The 19,957-nt window shown below is 35.4% G+C and overlaps 2 pseudogenes; both read left to right on the forward strand.

Moving 5' to 3' along the window:
* The first annotated feature begins 16,297 nt into the window (after positions 1 to 16,297).
* LOC122022186 lies at positions 16,298 to 16,408 on the forward strand (annotated as a pseudogene).
* Positions 16,409 to 17,215: 807 nt separating this feature from the next.
* On the forward strand, positions 17,216 to 17,326 carry LOC122022189 (annotated as a pseudogene).
* The last annotated feature ends 2,631 nt before the right edge of the window (positions 17,327 to 19,957 follow it).

The raw sequence follows: 19,957 nt of genomic DNA on the forward strand, positions 1-19,957 counted from the left end.
TCCAGATCCAGCCAGTCAATTTCTCCTCTACCCTAGTGTCGGCAGCCAACCCGCTCCTCTTCCCTAGCGTCGACAACCAAGCATTCTTCCCTCTGTGATGCCATCGACCACCACAGCCGACGTTGACTTCACTGGACATTGCCACCCCGTGCCCTAGATTGGGTCCACCTGATCGCCGGCGCCAGCCAAGGTGTAGCCGACAAAAGCCGAGCACCCCAGGTCCATTGGTTCTATGCCCTATCTGTCGGCCACAAGTTCTGGTTCCAATCGGCTATTGTCTACTGTCATAGAGGAAAAGATTAGGGTAAGGCATGTAGGGTTCTGTTTTCCCAATTCTTGTGCTAGTGGGTTAATTGATCACATTGGCGTTGTTGGTTGCTACGCAGAATATCATATCAGTTCCCCTGTACAAAAATTTTGTACAAGTCCTAAACCTTTACTAACAACCTATTTTGTTCTTTAGAAATTAAATTAGGAATCGCAAACGGATCTTAACATTATTGATTCCAAATTTAATTTATCTGTTCTTAGTGGTTTAAACTTGGATCGCAAATGATGCTTAACATTATTCATCCAAATCCACCCATGTTACAAATTCAATTAAATATTAATTTCTAAAATTGGCCTCCAGGACTGCATGGCGAGGCACTAGGCCTTCTTGGGTATGGGATCATCCACCACAGCCTAGACAAAGTCTTTTAAAGAAATTTAATATTTAATTTCCTTATATAACCCTAGGTTTAATCAAAAGGAACAATCGAATCACAAATTCGAACAAAAAAAACACAAACTCAAATCACAAATTTGAAACCTAGAATCATATGCCTCTTGTGTTTGGTATTTCAAAAAAAAGTATACAAAGAAAACTAGTATGATGTGGAATAGAATTACTAGTTACACCTTTCTTTATAAAAAATAACCTCTTGATCTTCTACTGTATTCCTCTTCTTATCTCGGATGTCGTGTGGACGATGATCTACTGAGATGAAAACCACCCAAGCTACCTTCTTCTCCAAGCAAGTTTCAGCCTCCACAAGAACTCCAAGAGAAGATGAGGTTCGGCCACCACCAAGCTCCAAGGGATGCTAAGAAACAAGACCTCCTATCTCTCCTTCTTCCTTAAGCAAGATTCGGCCACCAACCAAGCTCCTTGAGATGAAGATGTCGCCGACCAAGGAAGAAGAATAGGAGTGGGAGAGGATGTGAAGGGTCGGCCACTAACCAAGGAAATAGAAGAGAAGAAAACTAGAACATAAGTTATGAGGTGAGGCACCTCTACCCTCTCTTTTATATTCCTTGGTCTTGGAAAATAAGGAAAATTTTATTAAAAACTTCTTTATTCTCTTAGCCAATGAAAGGAAAGTTTAATAAAAAATTTCCAATTCAAACTCAATGTGGCCGGTCACCTCTTAATCATCCAAGCAAGGAAAGTTTTAAACACAAAATTAAAACTTCCTAATTTGTTTCCGGAAATTTTTAAAATAAAAAATTTCTCTATTAATTTTCCCTTCATGGTTGGTTATAAAAGGAAATTTTATAAATTAAAATCTCTCTATTAAAACATGTGGATGATTTTCAAAAAGGAAGGTTATCTTTAAAATTAAAATCTTCCTCTCAATCTATAAATAAGGAAAGATATCAAATCTTTTCTTAATCATTTGTAGAAACTATAAAAGGAAAGATTTAATTTTAAACTATCTTTTAAATCATGAGGATGGTTAAAAAAGGAAAGTTTTGTCAAAAATTAGAATCTTCCTTTCAACTACAAATAAGGAAAGATATCAAATCTTCCACTTAATCTTTTGTAGAAAGCTATAAAAGGAAAGATTTAAATTTAAACTCTCTTTTAAAACCATGGAATCCACATAAGAAAATTTTTTTAAAAAATAAAATCCTTTTAATTTTATTGTGGTCGGCCACCTAAGCTTGGACTCAAGCTAGGGTCGGCCACACTTCAACCCATCCAAACCATGTCTTGTCCGGCCCTTGCTTGGGCTCAAAGCTTGGCTTGGCCGGCCACATAAGGATGGGTAAGAAAGTGGGTATGGATGGGTATAATACTTTATAAATAAAAGGCTACGATAGGGACCGAGAGGAGGAATTAGTTTTAGTCTCCCGATGAAATTAAGCTTCCCGAGTTCGCCCTGAATACCCAACTTAATTTCATCAATAATAATTCATACCACTAAAGAATTATTATTGAACTACCGCGCCAATCCCAAATTACATTTTGAGCTCCTTCTCATTATGAGTGTGTTAGTATCCCTGTGTTTAAGATTCAGAATGTCCACTAATTAAATGAGTTACTGACAATTCACTTAATTAGTATCTACCTCCAAGAGTAGTACCACTCAACCTTATCGTCATGTCGGACTAAGTTCACCTGCAGGGTTTACATGACAATCCTTATGAGCTTCTCTTAGGGATATCATCAACCTAGATTACTAGGACACAGTTTCCTTCTATAATCAACAATACACACTATAAATAATATCATTTCCCAACTTATTGGGTCTCTTGATTTATCGAACTAAATCTCACTCATTGATAAGTCAAAGAAATAAATACTAGATATATGTGTTTGTTATTATATCAGGATTAAGAGCATACACTTCCATAATAACAAAGGCCTTATTCTTTTATTCAGTCAGTATAAAAAGAATTTACCTTAAATGGTCCTGCTCAATACATTCAGAGTGTACTATTGTAATTTTATAGTTAAGATAAACTAATACCAAATTACACTATGACTATTCCAATGGTTTGGTCCTTTCCATTTTAGTTGTGAGCTACTATTTATAATTTATAAGGAATTGATAACATAATATTCTGCGTGTGACACCACACACCATGTTATCTACAATATAAATTAATTGAACAACTACACTTAGCATATAAATGTACATATTTGACGAGTGTGATTCTTATATGTTTATACAAAAAACTAGACTTTTAGTATACACTCAAACAATCTCCCACTTATACTAAAAGACTATGCTGCCATACATCTGATTTCCAACCCTTCAACATGCCCATCAAAAACTCTGTAACGCCCCAAATTTCCTCAATTAGAGTCCTAAAAGTACTTTTTAAAATATTTAAAAATGCTATAGAAATATTCTAGGGATTTTTAGAGTATTTTTATGTAATTTTTGGAGGTCGTTTGGTATTTTTACTAAACGAAGGAAGTTTTGACAAAAAAATGTCCAAGTCGAGAATTGAACCCACGACCTTTGACTCGGTCAAAACCCAGCTGACCAGGTGTGCAAACAGATTTTTCTGTTTATAAAAGGTAGCGAATTTATTTAAGATAGTTAACAGAATATTGGATTATAAAAGGGATAAGTTGATGTTGGATTTGTCTGTTAGAAAAGTTAGAAAAATTTATTTAAGATAGTTAACAGAAATATTAAATTATAAAAAGGGAGAACTTAGGGATTATTTTCCAAAACCTAAACCTCTCCTCTCCTTTTCTCTCCCGACGGCACAGCGTCTCCTGTTTGGGCGAAGGAAAAAAAAAGGGGGGATCTAGGGTTCCTCTCCGGCGGCCGGCCAAGGGAGATTTCCGCGAGATCTTCACATGGTTGTGATCCTCTCGTCAAGGGGAAACCGTGAGCACGAAGGAGGGGTCGAAGCTTGCAATTCCCGTAAACCCTAGAAGTTTTCTTTCCGGTTGTAAGCCCAGGAATGCAAAGGTAAGTGCTTCTCACCTGCAGTAGGAGTAGTTTCGGACCTTTGTTCTTCTTGAATTCGAAGCATGAGGAGCGCTAATAGTGCAGATTTTTAATTAAGCTCATGTGCAGATTTTTATGTAAGCTTATAGTGCAGATTTTAATTAAGCCTATAGTGCAGATTTTAATTAAGCTTATAGTGCAGATTTTAATTAAGCTTATAGGTGCAAATTTTAATTAAGCCTATAGTGCAGATTTTAATTAAGTTTATAGGTGCAGATTTTTATGTAAGCTTATAGTGCAGATTTTAATTAAGCTTGTAGTGCAGATTTCTTAGAGCTTAAAATACAGATTTCTTTAGAGCTTGTAGTACAGATTTCTTAAGAGCTTATGGTGTAGATTTCTTTAAAGTTTATAGTGCAGATTTTTGGTGGAACTTGTAGTACAGATTTTTGATGGAATTTATAGTGCAGATTTTTGGTAGAACTTGTAGTGCAGATTTTTGGTGGAACTTATAATGCAATTTTTAAAGAAAAAGATTATAGTGCAGTTTGGTTAAGTATTATAGTGCAGAATTTATGTTTGCATAGTATGCAGAAATAGTGTAGCATAGAATGCAGAATCTTGATTAGAATAGTATGCAGAATTTTGATTAGCATAGTATGCAGATTTTTGTTTTTGTATTTCAAAGTTAGAATTTGTTTAAACATTTCATTTTTTAAAGAAGCATTCTTTTATTAGAGATATTAACAAGTATAAGAAAGATAAAGAAAAGAAAGAAAAAAGCCAAGGCCTTAAGTAGATCCCAAAGTCAAGACTTTAGGGATTTTGGCACACAAGGTGCTCGTTAAAATGCTAAGGCATTTAAAGAAGAAGTAATTAAGATAAATCAGTTTATAAATCAGTATTTTACTTTTATCAGTGGCACTGTGCTGGACTCTCAGTTGTCCTTGGGTTGGGCTCCCATAGTCGTCCCTAGGTTTAGATAACCTAGTAAACTCTACTAGATTCGGGACTAGCTATCTCGGGTCTAGTTAGGGATGCGCGCATAGCAAGTACAGTTGCCGGGCTCAAGAAGAAAGTTGATTATTATTTTGAAGTATTAAAGTATAAGTTTTTAAACAAGTAAAACAAGCTTCACATAAGTTTAAAATTCTGCAAGTTTAGTTTTCTTTTATGCTAGCATGTTTAGCATTTCAGCCTGTTTGATTCCTTTACTATTGGATGAACATGAGTAGTCTTTAATAAGCATTCAGTTAGTTCATGTTATAGATATATGTACATGCATATTGAGTTTTGTGAGTTAAATAGCGCTTACTAAGTAATTTTGCTTATAGTTGCATTTCCTCTTACTGCAAATAAAGCAAAGGAAAAGTTATAGCAAAGGAAGGCGACAAGGAGGTGCAGATGGATGTGTGATGCCTGGACTATGGAAGCCTTGGGATTTAGCATAAGAATTTATTAACAAAGAGTTGAGTAGAATGTATTAGATGAGTCATTTAGTCTTCCGCTGCTAGTTAATTGTAAGTTTTGAGTTCTCCGAGAGTTTTAGGACTTACTATCAACATGTGAACAAGGATAGTTAAGTAAAGTTAGTAGTCCAGTAGCGCTCCTCCCTCACAGTCCAGTAGTGAGGAGGGTGGGGTGTTACAAACTCTTACCTTAAGGGCCTTAGTGAAAGGATCTCTCAGGTTATCATCTGATGCAATCTAGGCGGCAACAACTTCTCCTCGTTATACGATGTCTCGTGTTGGGTGGTACTTGCGCTCTATTGTGTTTGCTTGCCTTATGGACTTATGGTTTCTTCGAGTTTGCTACTGAACCACTATTATTACAAAAATTGTAATAATTTTTGGATAAAATAGAAATCTTGTCTAAGTCCATCATGAAGTTTCAGAGTCATATAACTTCTATGGCTGCCTCAGAGGCTGCCACATACTTAGCTTCTATGGTAGAGTCCGAAAAAGCATCTATGCTTAATACTCTTCCATAGTTATGACTTCACCTCCTAAAGTAAACACAAAACCCCGAGGTCGACTTACTATTGTCCCTATCTGATTAGAAGTCAAAAATCAGTGTAACATTCAGGGAACAAATTGTCTGCTTGGTAAATCAGCATATAATCTCTAGTCCTTCTCAGGTACTTTAATATATGTTTTACAGCAGTCCAATGTCCCTATCCTGAGTTACTTTGATATCTGCTAACGATGTCCACGGTAAAATAGATATCCAGTCTTGTACACAACATTGCATACATTAGGCTTCCGATAGCCGAAGCATAAGGGACTGCCTTCATGTCCTCTATCTCCTATGATGTCTTCAGAGACATAAAGCTACTCCATGCCTGAAAAGTAGAAAGCCTTTCTTAGAGTCTTGCATGCTAAAACAAGCTAGGATAGTATGAAGCTCGGGATAAGCATAACATTCTTTTCTTATGATCCCTTTGATCCCAAGAATATGTGTATATTCCCCCAAGTCCTTCATATCGAATTGCTTGGACAACCATACTCTTACTTTCGACAACACTTTGATATTGTTTCCAACTACCAAAAATGTCATCTACGTATAGTACAAGAAATATCACCACGTTTCCATCACACTTCTTGTATACGCAAGACTTATTCAGACACTAGATTACTTCATTAAACCGGATGTTCCAAGACCTTGAAGCTTTGCTTCAGTCCATAAATAGATCGATTTAGCTTACATATTAGATACTCTTTGCCCTTTGCAATGAACTCTTCTGGTTGCTTTATATGGATGCTTTCTTCAAGACTTCTATTAAGGAAAGCTGTCTTGACATCCACTTGCCAAATCTCATAATCTATATGAGCAACAATAGATAAAAGAATCCGGATAGACTTAAGCATGGCTACCGGTAAGAGGTTTCCCTTTTTCAACAAGCTTTGCTTTGAAAGTTTCCACCTTCCTGTCTGTCCCTCTTTTTCTATTGTAGACCTATTTTCACCCAATGGCTTTTACACCATTTGGTGGTTCTATAAGCTCCCAGAATTTATTAGAATACATAGATTCTATTTCTATATTCATCGCTCTTTGCCAAGATGTTGCATCTTTATCTTGGAGCACTTCATCATATGTCCGGGGATCAGGTTCATGTTCACCAGGGATCAAGACAAAGACTCTCCCAAAACATGAATTTTCCAGGTTGCTTAACAACCCTCCCACTACGATGAGGCACTGTCTAGAATTGTGTATCATTTGTGATACGTATTGCAGTTTCTTTTGATATTTCATCTTATACAGTTGGTACTAGATTAGACGTGTCCTTTATTATTTCCTTAAGAACAAATTTACTTATGGGCTTGTGGTATAGTCTTCTTCTAAAATCAAGCATTGGTGCTAACCATGACCTTTTGATTTTTAGGACTATAAACCTCCTTTCGTTTCTCTAGAATAACCCATAAACAAGTGAACTCCTGTTCTTAATTCCAATTTATCAGTGTCTCCCTTCAGCATATGTGCTGGACTACCCCAAATCTGAATATGTTTTAGACTAGGCTTACGCCCATTCTATAATTCTATGGGAGTAGAGAGTTCTGACTTAGAAGGTACTATGTTCACTTCCGTTTCCAGAGTTTATCCCAAAAAGGAATTTGGTAATTTTGAATAACTCATCATTGATCTAACTATTTCCATAAGAGTCTTATTCCTTCGATTTACTACACCATTCTATTAGGGTGTACCAGGTGTAGTCAGTTGGGATTGAATCCCGACTTTTGATAAGTGATTCCTAAACTCTCCTAAGAGGTACTCGCCACTACAATCTTATCGTAGTGTATTGATACTTTTACCTTGACGTTTTTCCACATCAACTTTGTACTCTTTGAACTTATCAAAGCACTTAGACTTGTGGCACATCAAGTAAATATACCCGTATCTCGAATAGTCGAAATATTCGAAACCACCTCTTGCCTGGATAGTTAAAGGTCTGCACAAATCAAAATGAACCAATTCCAACACATCTTTGGCTCTATACCCCTTAAACTTAAAAGGCCTCTTGGTCGTTTTTCCTTCCAAGTAAGACTCGCAGGTTGGAAAGTTTTCCACCACCAATGAACCCAAAAGTTCATCGGCTATTATCCTTTGAATTCTACTTAAGTTAATATGACCTAGCCTTAGATGTCAAAGATATGATTGGTTCATTTCTGAATGTTGCTTTCTCTTATTAGAGTTAGAAGATGTGTTATTAATTACCATTTTTTGCATCGTGGGAGTTATTGGATTATAAATTATCAACCAACGTACCAGAACAGATAACTTTCCTATTTATCTCGATAACAACTTTGTTATAAAAAAACAAAATATCAAGTTCTTTGAATAGTTTAGAAACTGAAATCTAGTTCTTTCTAAACTTGGTACATAAAGACAATTTCTCAAAATCCATGTTTTATTCTTATCAGAGGATAAACATCTCCCACTGCAACAGCTGCTACTTTTGCAGTAGTGCCCATGTAGACAGTGATTTTCCTTTCATATAGTTGTCGGGTTTCTTGAAACCTCTGCAATGAATTACAGACATGATCAGTGGCTCTCGTATCTACACATCAGGTACCGATAGATAACACCACTAAACATGTTTCAACAACTAATGAATAAAATACACTTTTATTGTTCTCATTTCTGAGAAGACAGTCCACCTTAGAGTCCAAGTTTTGTTTCCAATCATAATTGGGATTACTAAGTCTATTCTATAGTATAACAGCTAGGGGATTGACTAACATTTGAAGTCATAAGAATCACAAAAATATTTGGTCAAGATCAACACCTCAAAATCCCCGTGAATTTTGTATGTCACGTTAGTGTGGACGTATACAAATTCAATTTTTAAAAGGAGATTTTATCCATTAATTTTATTATCTTGTCAACTTAACTTTATGACAAATAAAATTAATAGTTGGTCTATCTTTGATCAAATATTTGGTCAAAACTTTGAATTTAAAATAATATTGATTCCTCAAAATAATATTATTTAAATTCACCAACACCTCAAACACCGTGAATTTTGTATGCCATGATAGTGTGGACGTATACAAATTCAAACATTTGTAAGAGGAGGGTTTTACCCATTAATAACCTTGTCAACCTATCTTTATGACAAATAAAATATTTCAAATATCGTGAATTTTGTATGCCACGATAGTGTGAACGTATACAAATCCAAACATTTGTAAGAGGGGTTTTACCCATTAATTTTATTATCTTGTCAACTTGACAAATAAAATTACCTCAAACACCGTGAATTTTGTATACCACGATAGTGTAGACGTATACAAAGTCTCAACATTTGTAAGAGGGGGTTTTAATTTTATTATCTTGTCAACCTATCTTTATGACAAATTAATAGTTGATTTTCCTTCGGTCACACAACTAATAGCAGTGACTCCGATGGGGAGGATACTATTAAATGTGCCTAAGTGTATATCATTACTTGATGCTTAATCCATAAATAAGATTGTGCCCCTTCTGATGGGAAAGATTACACGCTCCTAATTAATTTCCTATAATCATCCAAAATGGAAGTTTAATCTAGTGATTTGCAAACAAACTCATCTGATGGGGAGGGAGGCACTCAGAGCCAACACGCAAGTTTGTCGCATCACTTACAAACCAGTAATGGAGATCGTGGAATTTATTTACAAATCTCTCTCCCACTTAGTTATTTAAGGTGAGGAATTTTAAACTATGCACACACACATCACAGTAAATAAAAGCAATAAATATGGAAATTAATTTTCCAACTATTATGGCATTTTCCATCATTGTCCTCTGTGTGCTGTCAACCCTAGCTGCTGCCATCTTTAGGAACCACAATCGGGTCTAGTCGTCGCATCTACCTTGCTTCTCTTTCCGCTGCACCTCTGGTCAACAAATAGTACCACACCTAGCAAGGATACGATCCGCGATAAAAATAGAATTTTACATATATCGATCCTATATTTCACAAAGGAATGTACATGTAATCTAGATCAAAACAAAAATGTAAAATCCTAATAACTAATACAGCTCCTTTTTTATTTAATATTGCAATCATGCACACACAATAAAATGCCCTTGACATATCCAAGGGTCCAATCACACACAATATCTATAAGCCGTAATAATTGAAGCCTGCAACCACAGAGTTAGCACATCCTACTATTATCCTACCTAAATTATGTATGACATATGCATAATTAAACTGAAAACCAAACACATAGAGGCAAACCCTAGCTCTGATACCAATTGTTGGTTGCTATGCGGAATATCATACCGGTTCCCCTGTACAAAAATTTTGTACAAGTCCTGAACCTTTACTAACAACCTATTGTGTTCTTTAGAAATTAAATTAGAAATCGCAAATGGAACTGAACATTATTGATTTCAAATTTAACTTATCTGTTCTTAGTGGTTTAGACTTGGATCACAAACGATACTTAACATTATTGATCCAAATCCACCCATGTTATAAATTCAATTAAATATTAATTTCTAAAATTGGCTTCTAGGACTGCATAGCGAGGTACTAGGCCTTCTTGGGTATGGGATCATCCACCACCACCTAGACAAAGTCTTTTAAAGAAATTTAATATTTAATTTCTTATATAACCCTAGGTTTAACCAAATAGAACAATCGAATCACAAATTCAAAAAACATAAAAAACACAAACTCGAATCACAAATTTGAAACCTAGAATCATATGCCTCTTGTGTTTGGTATTTCAAAAATCATACAAAGAAAACTAGTATGATGCGGAAAATAATTACTAGTTATACCTTTCTTTGTACGCAACTACCTCTTGATCTTCTATCGTATTCCTCTTCTTATCTCGAACATCGTGTGGGCGACGATCTACCGAGACGAGAACCACCCAAGCTACCTGTTGGGGTTGCAAGGTTGCAAACATAGTCCACATTGAAAACACATGGGAAAGTTCATGGGTTTATAAGAAAAAGATATCTCCATTGGCATGAGGCCTTTTGGGTAGAGCCCAAGAGTAAAATCATGAGGGCTTAGGCCCAAAGTGGATAATATCATGTCATTGTGGAGATATCTAAATTCTTTTCGATCCTACAATTGGTATCAGAGCCCGGACTGCCAGAAGGTTTAACCGTCGATTGTACACAAGAGCTATGGTCTAATTGAGCCATATGGGTACAATATTGACCTCGAACAAAGGAAGTGGGGGCTCCTATGTTTGGATCAAGAGGACCAGACACCATATAGGAAGTCCTAGTTGTGACTAGGCAAGGAAGTCCTAGTAGGTCGGGTGGACCGAGGGGCAGGAAGACCTGGTGGATCGATGATCGGATGTGGGAAGCATGTGGTCCTTTGTTTGAGGGGGGGATTGTTGGGGTTGCAAGGTTGCAAGGTTGCAAACATAGTCCCATATTGAAAACACATGGGAAAGATCATGGGTTTATAAGAGAAAGATATCTCCATTGGCAGGAGGCCTTTTGGGTAAAGCCCAAGAGTAAAACCATGGGGCTTAGGTCCAAAGTGGACAATATCATACCATTGTGGAGATATCTAAATTCTTTTCGATCCTACACTACCTTCTTCTCCAAGCAAGTTTCGTCCACCACAAGAACTCCAAGAGAAGATGAGGTTCGGCCACCACCAAGCTCCAAGGGATGCTAAGAAACAAAACCTCCTATCTCTCCTTCTTCCTTAAGCAAGATCCAGCCACCAACCAAGCTCCTTGAGATGAAGATGCCACTGGCCAAGGAAGAAGAATAGGAGAGGGAGAGGATGTGAAGGGTCGTCCACTAACCAAGGAAATAGAAGAGAAGAAAACTAGAACATAAGTTATGAGGTGAGGCAACTCTACCCTCTCTTTTATATTCCTTGGTCTTGGCAAATAAGGAAAATTTTATAAAAAAACTTCCTTATTCTCTTAGCCAATGAAAGGAAAGTTTAATAAAAAATTTCCCTTTCAAACTCAATGTGGCTGGCCACCTCTTAATCATCCAAGCAAGGAAAGTTTTAAACACAAAATTAAAACTTCCTAATTTGTTTCCAGAAATTTTTAAAATAAAAAATTTCTCTATTAATTTTCCCTTCATGGTTGGTTATAAAAGGAAATTTTATAAATTAAAATCTCTCTATTAAAACATATGGATGATTTCCAAAAAGGAAAGTTATCTTTAAAATTAAAATCTTCCTCTCAATCTATAAATAAGGAAAGATATCAAATCTTTTCTTAATCTTTTGTAGAAACTATAAAAGGAAAGATTTAATTTTAAAACCCTCTTTTAAATCATGAGTTTGAGGATAGTTAAAAAGAAAAGTTTTGTCAAAAATTAAAATCTTCCTTTCAACTACAAATAAGGAAAGATATCAAATCTTTCACTTAATCTTTTGTAGAAAACTATAAAAGGAAAGATTTAAATTTTAAACTCTCTTTTAAAATCATAGAATCCACATAAGAAAAATTTTTAAAAAATAAAATCCTTTTAATTTTATTGTGGTCGGCCACCTAAGCTTGGACTCAAGCTAGGGTCAGCCACACTTCAACCCATCCAAGCCATGTATTGGTCGGCCCTTGCTTGGGCTCCAAGCTTGGCTTGGTCGGCCACATAAGGATGGGTAAGAAGGTGGGTATGGGTGGGTATAATACTTTATAAATAAGAGGCTACGATAGGGACCGAGAGGAGGAATTAGTTTTAGTCTCCCGATGAAATTAAGCTTCCCGTGTTCGCCCCGAACACCCAACTTAATTTCATCAATAATAACTCATACCACTAAAGAATTGTTATTGAACTACCACACCAATCCCAAATTACATTTTTGGGCTCCTTCTCATTATGAGTGTGTTAGTCTCCCTGTGTTTAAGATACAGAATGTCCACTAATTAAATAAGTTACTGAAAAATCACTTAATTAGTATTTAGCTCCAAGAGTAGTACCACTCAACCTTATCATCATGTCGGACTAAGTCCACCTGCAGGGTTTACATGACAATACTTATGAGCTTCTCTTGGGGACATCATCAACCTAGATTACTAGGACACAGTTTCCTTCTATAATCAACAATACACACTATAAATAATATCATTTCCCAACTTATCGGGCCTCTTGATTTATCGAACTAAATCACACCCATTGATAAGTCAAAGAAATAAATACTAGATATATGTGTTTGTTATTATATCAGGATTAAGAGCATACACTTTCATAATAACAAAAGTCTTATTCTTTTATTCAGTCAGTATAAAAAGAACTTACCTTAAATGGTCCTGCTCAATACACTCAGAGTGTACTAGTGTAATTTTATAGTTAAGATAAACTAATACCAAATTACACTACGACTATTCCAATGGTTTGTTCCTTTCCATTTTAGTCGTGAGCTACTGTTTATAATTTATAAGGAATTGATAACTTGATCTTCTACGTGTGACACCACACACCATGTTATCTACAATATAAATTAATTGAACAACTACACTTAGCATATAAATGTAGATATTTGACCAGTGTGATTCTTATATGTTTATACAAAAAGTTAGACTTTTAGTATACACTCTAACAGGCGTTTCTGGTTTCCAGCAGCTGCTCTATTCTTGTTCCGGCAGCCAACGTCTTCGATTTTGGATCAACAGTGATATATTCGAATTGAGGTAAGGAGTAGGGTAATGAAATGAATATTGTAAAATGTGGTTGAATTAGGGATTTGATATATGTGTGAATTAGGTTTATGTTTATGTGTTGATTAGGGTTTTACCCTAATTTAGGGTTAGAGATTTTATTTAGCTATTTATAAGAATTGTAGATAAATAAAATATATTTAAATTGGTAATACAGGACTTTGACTAGAGACGAGTATCTCGACGTCGGATTTGGACCGAATACGATCCTCTTATTGGAGGCGGGTACCTTGACTTATCTTTTAGATTTGTCACTTGATGTGCATAGTAATTTCTTAACAAATAGTAATGATTATGTTTTATATCTGCATTGGTATGTCATTGCCCATTTCCTGTGCATGCTTTGATTGTTTCCTGTTTGCATTCATGTTTATACTTTTATATTACTTATGATCATAAAGGTAATGACATACCATGCCATAAGATATACCGGACTTATTTAATACCATATCTGACCTGTGTACCTAGATCTTCTGATTTCATCCATGTATATTTTTGGTACATATTTTATGGAGGTAGATATGGTCAGGATCTTCATGCTTAGTGTCATGCATCATCTGCATGATTGCATGCTATGTGATTGGTAGCCCCATTATTGTTGAGCTCATCGCCAGTTTCATAGATCTGTACACACAACCACTCATGGGTTAGTGGTATATCAGGCAGGGTGTGTGGCAGTTTGCTCTGTCAGTGCTCCGCTAGTCCACTCATGAGTAGCGTGACGCAGCATGGTAGCACGTCAGGGATCCCTCTTCTGGATTGTCTCAGAGAGATGAGAGCATTGAGCTCCCCCACTTATGATTTGGGATAGGAGGATAGGTGTACTCTGACAGCATCCCGTCCACTCGATTACTCATCAGGAGCAGTGATGGCAGAGTGTACGGTTGTCACAGCCCTACCCACTTGGTCTCACCATCATGTGTGAGATGGTTGACTGGCAATAGGGGTGACCAGGACATGTCATTGGCATCATATGCATTGATGCATTTATTGCTTGTGTTTACTGCACTTGTATGCTGCATATTAGATGGATGCATTTGTTTGACATGCATACAGAATTTCTATATCTCTCGGTTATTATTCATACACCAGGTCTTGGTTAGTACAGTTGTTCTCCTATTTATTTCAGTTTGCATTTATTCTTCTTATATCAGGAGACTGTACGCATGATTAGTGTTATTTGTTATTTTCTTTATTATGCATATCAGTAGTTACCCGCTGAGGAGTTGACTCACCCCGTGGTTATTACTTTTTTCAGGTTGAGGTTGTCAGGAGGAGTTCCAGTCGCTAGTCCCCTGTAGATTGCGAGAATGTGTGTTTTTATCTTTTGGTTTTCTTATTACTATCTAGACTTGTTCTGGTTTTTGACACTTGGATATTGTATGGTTTTATTGTCGATGAGTTCTATTGGATATGTTTTCCTACATGCCTGTCTGGACGGCAGAAGAGGTGAGTTGATTTTATCGTTGTGATTTATGTTTTATGAGTGTAGTGGAGTAGGATATAAGTTTTGCACTTTATGAGTGTAGTTGAGTAGGATTTTTGACTTGATTTTTCCTTATCGTTGTATTACTTTAGTTGTATTATTAAACTGTGTGAATGTTGCTTACATATATATAAATATATATATATATAGTTCCGGTCGTGTTGGCCGAGGTATCTGGATGTTGTAGGAAATTTCAGATTGTCATCCGTACAGGGGAGATGCTGTCGAAATTTCTTCTGGCAGGGACTACCTGGCGCGTGACAATTCTGGTTGATGACGTAAGATCCCGAGATCAAAGCATGATTAACCGTTCTGGTCCCTTAGGATTCCTAGCTATAGAGGATTGTTCCCGGCAGATCAACACTCTACTGGGGTGGTCTCGAGATTGTCTGATAGACATCAATATTTTTGTTTCATTTTTTTGCTACGTTTTTTAAATTTCTCCTCAAATAATAATTAAACAGTAAGGGGCATTTGATTCGGATTTGTAAATCGAAATAGCAATGAGTTTAATTATAGGGCCAATGGGAAAAGAATAAGAATTTTATTACGAGTGTTTGGTTAAATCGACGTCAGTAATGGGAATTAAATCAATTTCGAATTTTACATTTGTTTATCACCTCGTTTCGAATTTCGACGTCAGTTTGGTGACATTTTATCATTTGTTTATCACCTCGTTTGATCACTGAGTTTCTGATTTTTAATTTGTTAGTAAAAGAAATCATGGATTTTAATTGGGGCATACGCAGTTTAATTGGATGGATGCGCCATTTAATTAAAAAAATAATTTAAGTATCATTACTTCATATTCAATAATTGATTAATTTATTTATTAAATATGATATTTGGTTAATATATAAGAATAAATAATTATGAAAAAATTTTAAAAATAATTTTAATGAATGATTTTAGATTAGACTTTAATATCTAATATTCAATTATTATTTATTAATTTAAATTTCTGGCCAATCCTGCTTTCCAAGCTTTCAGCTATACGTGATTTGTTTATTTTTTTAAAAAAACTTATGATTAATATTTAAAAATAAATAATTAAGAAAAATTTTTAAAAATAATTTTAATAAATGATTTTCGATTTGAATTTAATATCTAATATTCAATTATTATTTATTAATTTAAATTTCTAACTAATCCTGCTTTCCAAGCTATAAGCTATACGTGATTTTGTTTATTTTTTTAAAAAAAAATTCCAAGTTCAAAATTTGATTAATTTTAGCAGGATCGGCCAAAATAAATTTGTTATTTTTATTCTTTTGTCAGCTATTTTTTTTCTTAATACATTTAAAAAAAAAAGATTGGTGACGTTTTATCAGTTGTTTATCACCTCGTTTGTGATTTTTAATTTGTTAGTAAAAAATATCCTGGATTTTAATTGGGACATGCGCCAGTTTAATTGCATGAATGCTTAATATTGGTCCCACATCCGTTATTTTTAAAGTAGTTGAAGCTTTATTATTGCAGCAGAAGCAAAGTCAAATATGACCTTATTTGAACAGGATCTGTTCTATAGGCTCGTACAACAGTATCCTTGAGTGTAAAGGAGACAGGCAACCACTCTGGTTGATGACATAATATCTCTAAATCAGAGCATGATTAATGGTTCGGGTCCCTTGGGATTCCAATTTTTTATTAATCATGCGACTAAATTAAGAGGCGTGCAATAGAAGGTCAATATTTTTATACCCTATTTAAACATATAAATTTGCTATTTTTATTCTTTTGTCAGCTATTTTTTTTTGATATAGTTTCAAAAAAAAAAGTTTGGTGACGTTTTATCATTTGTTTATCGCCTCGTTTGATCACTGAGTTTGTGATTTGTAATTTGTTAGTAAAAGAAATCTTGGATTTTAATTGGGGCATGTGCCAGTTTAATTGGATGGAAGCTTAGTATTATTCCCACATCCGTTATTTTTGAAGTAGATGAAGCTTTTAATATTGCAGCAGAAGCAAAGTCAAGCACGAACTTACTTGAACAGGATCTGTTCTATAGGCTCGTACAACTATATTCTTGAGTGTAAAGGAGACAGGCAACCACTTTGGTTGATGCTTGGGATTCCAATTTTTTATTAATCATGCGACTAAATTAAGAGGCGTGCAATAGAAGGTCAATATTTTTATACCCTATTTAAACATATAAATTTGCTATTTTTATTCTTTTGTCAGCTATTTTTTTTTGATATAGTTTCAAAAAAAAAAAGTTTGGTGACGTTTTATCATTTGTTTATCGCCTCGTTTGATCACTGAGTTTGTGATTTGTAATTTGTTAGTAAAAGAAATCTTGGATTTTAATTGGGGCATGTGCCAGTTTAATTGGATGGAAGCTTAGTATTATTCCCACATCCGTTATTTTTGAAGTAGATGAAGCTTTTAATATTGCAGCAGAAGCAAAGTCAAGCACGAACTTACTTGAACAGGATCTGTTCTATAGGCTCGTACAACTATATTCTTGAGTGTAAAGGAGACAGGCAACCACTTTGGTTGATGACGTAAGATCTCGTGATCAGAGCATGCACAACAAGAAAATTATCATTTAGCGACGGACTTAGAGACGGAAATATAATTCCGTCTCTAATTAGAGACGGAAATATACTTCCGTCTCTAATTAGAGACGGAAATATACTTCCGTCTCTAATTTCGCTGTTTTAAAATTTTAAATGAGTGAATCTGTAAAAATTAGTGACGGATATTTTGATTCCGTCTCTAAATAGAGACGGATATTTTGTTTCCGTCTCTAATTAGGGATGAAATATTTATTCCTTCGCTATTCAAACAGGGAATTAAGCCCCACCTAGGCGAATTAGAGACGGAACTATTAATTCCGTCTCTAACTAGCGACGGAATTATTAATTCCGTCGCTATGATTGGGATTTAGGGCACGGGTTCTTCACTTCGGCCTCTCCATTTCCTGCATTTCCTCTCCTCCGGCGCTCGAATAGTTGTCGGCACTGGATTCCGACTCGAGCTCCGTCTCCTGCATTTCTTTCCGTCTCCCCCGGTGTCCTCTCCTCCGGCGTCCTCTCCTCCGACGCTCGAACAGTTGTCGCTGCCAGACTCCGACTCGGCTCAACGCAGTCTGTTCGTCATCCTTGCCAACGAGCTTCTTCCTTGCAGAGTGTGCTCCATCGCTGGTAATTTCTCTTTTCTCCTCAATCTCTGTTCCTTTCTTGACTTCCCCGTCCAGTCATCGAATCTCTGGCTGCTGTTCCAGTAGGAATAGTGGAAGCGCCACGACTTCCCCGTCCTGTCATCGAAGCTCAGCAGCATCCCTTTCACAAAGCAGCATCACGTCGCTGGTGATTTCATTTTTCTCCTCAATCTCTCTTTTCCTTTCTTGTTTCTCCTCAAAACATAAAGGGGCTGGATCCCTTGTACATCTTGAGTTAATAATATTATTTGCTTCCCCATTTGTTGAGAGTTGAGTTGTTTTGGTGGCACAATTTGTTCGTATTGCATCAAGTTGTATGAGTGCCAAACTTTTAATTCGGTCTCTGGTACAAATATATGAATACATTCCCTCAAATACATGCTTCATTTTGTTGATTCTGCTGCTTGCAAACTCATGTATAACTTCTGTTTTATAGAAAAAATCTAATTGTGAAATTCATGTTTCTTTTGAGAAGGTTGTTTGTTGCTTTGAATTTGGCTGCCCTTCTGATTGTCAACCAAAATGAAAGAAACCTGTGCATTTTAGTAGAGAAGTCCATTTGTAGGTTTATAATTAGTTCTCATCAACCATGCACAAATATCCTAAAATAGTTCCACCTTATCATCGATAGTGATTTGTCATGATTTTGACTAATGGAGAAGTTATCCCTCAATAAAAATGGTTAAATACATGTAATTGTCTATTGCTTGTGCAGTCATTCATTTATAGATATTCAGTTGTTTGAAAATTAGAACATGATTGTATTTGATTTTCATTCTTGTAAAGTTAGACTGAAATTTAAAAAAAGATAATCAAAATACATATGAGAATATCATTGACTGAGACATAGATATAGCCTTAACCTAACCAAAGATGATCAAAATGGCCTTGGTATAGGGATATGAATATAGAAAGTCAATGGAAGGATTTATATTTCATATTGTAGTAACTTCTAAAGCTTCCAGTAGTTAAAGCCAAACTAATATATTAAAGATAGATTAAAACTAGGCATACAAACAAATCTAATAATCCATGGATAAAAATCAAAAGGTAAGGACCAAGAGGAAATATGAAGAAATTTGAATAACTAAGAAAACAAGAAAGAGAAAGGATTGATGATGATTTAGAGACCAAAAAATAAAACACCATACGACTGCCACCTATTATGATATGATATTTTGATAACACCTATGAAATTGATTTAAAATTATCTAAATGTGTTTTTATTTTATTTTTTTTAATTTAAATATCAACTTCTTAATTATATACTTAATATTTTGTATTCATGGTATGGTTTTTGAATATATTGAATCATATGTGTAGTACCTCTATTATATTACTTATATACTTACTAAGTAATCAATCTTATGTTTATTAGGATACAATGTACTTGAACAAAGATTGGATGTACAATCGATTAGAAAATGGATTTATCCGAGATGAATATTTTGCTGGAGTTGAAGAGTTTGTGAACTTTGCGAAGAGTCATCCAGAATGTATGGATGGTGTCACGTTACGTTGTCCATGTAATCATTCCAAATGTAGAAATAAAGCTTTCCATGATGAGGATACTGTCAAAGTACATCTATGTAAAAAAGGATTTGTTCCAAATTACTACAACTGGTATTGTCATGGAGAGCCTTATTTGTCTCACCGTATTGGAACTTCGGTTGCTTCTTCATCAGACACAACTCATGTAGGGGAATCATCATCTAATGAGAATGCAATGCAATCAATGGTTTATGACGCTATAAACGCTGTTGATCATTCAAATATAGATGATGTACCAACACTTGAAGTTCAGCAAATGTATGACATGTTAAAGGCTAGTGAAAGAGAAGTGTGGGGAGGGATTCCATCTGGTCATTCCCAATTATCAGCTACTGCAAGATTATTGAACATAAAGGCAGAGCATCATTTTTCAGAAAGATGTTACGATGACATCTGTCAATTGATGTCTGAGTTACTTCCTACTGATAACATAATGCCTGAT

The sequence above is a fragment of the Zingiber officinale genome, chromosome 9A (genome assembly GCF_018446385.1).
Source record: "Zingiber officinale cultivar Zhangliang chromosome 9A, Zo_v1.1, whole genome shotgun sequence".
Lineage (NCBI taxonomy): Eukaryota > Viridiplantae > Streptophyta > Magnoliopsida > Zingiberales > Zingiberaceae > Zingiber > Zingiber officinale.